This window comes from Borostomias antarcticus (assembly GCF_949987555.1).
Source record: "Borostomias antarcticus genome assembly, chromosome: 4".
Lineage (NCBI taxonomy): Eukaryota > Metazoa > Chordata > Actinopteri > Stomiiformes > Stomiidae > Borostomias > Borostomias antarcticus.
The window spans coordinates 11,692,981-11,694,017 of record NC_140237.1 but is presented as its reverse complement, the minus strand read 5'-3'; positions in this window follow the sequence as shown (position 1 = coordinate 11,694,017).

The window sequence follows — 1,037 nt, the reverse complement described above, 5'->3', positions numbered from 1 at the left end:
TACTTACCTGGTACTTAAAAGTAAGTACTGGGTACTTACCCGGTACTTACCCGGTACTTACAGGTAAGTATGGGGTACTTACCGTACCGTAGGTACTGGGTTAGTACCGGGTAAGTACCAGGTAAGTAACCCGTAAGTACCCGGTAAGTACCCCTTAAGTACGGGTAAGTACCGGGTAAGTACCCTGAACTTACCTGTAAGTATCCGGTAAGTACCGGTAAGTACCCCGTAAGACACTGGTAAGACACGGGTAAAACAAGGGCTATATTATAAAGCTTTACCAAAATAGGCTATTGGCTAAAATAAAATAGACTACAAGTCTCCTAAATATATGATTTATTCTCCAAAAACTAACATGCTAGCTGGACATCTGTGAGTAGCCTACTAACAGTAGCCATGATTGTTATTTACATTTGTTTATGAAAATGTTAGATCGTTTCTTACCGGTGAATCAGACATGAATAGGTTATAACACCGTCCTTCGATCTCTCCTGGCACTGCGCGTGCCTGTGTTTGGGGGTGTGGTTTGGAGTGAGGCCAGCAGTGAGGGGAGGAACTTATCAGTTGTTTGTATAGCCCAGATTCAGACAGATTCAACTTCGTCCCTGGTGCCTTTAAAGGAGAATGTTTGTTTTTGACAACCTGGACCTTATTTCCTGCATATTATAAGACGTTTGACTCACTGAGATAACATTGGTGTAATTCGGAGGCCTGTAGAAGAAATTTAAAATCCAGCGCGAGCCAAGTATATCCATGTAATGGCGGCGGACGGAGCACTGAGAATGCAGCTTCTAAAAAAATCTATTTTCTGCTGCAAAACGGTTGTTTTCATCAATCTGTTTTTATGAATCGCTAGTTGTGCTTACATAGAGCGAGGGCTTGTTGTGGTTTTCACATGCCTCTGTAATATGATCTTTAGAAATGTCTTTAGAAACAAAATATAGCTTCCCCACTTGCTCCAGCACGCATGCGCACAGCGCGCAGACTGGCTATTCTCCATCTGTAGGCTACACTCGCGGCTCACATTCTCAACGCAG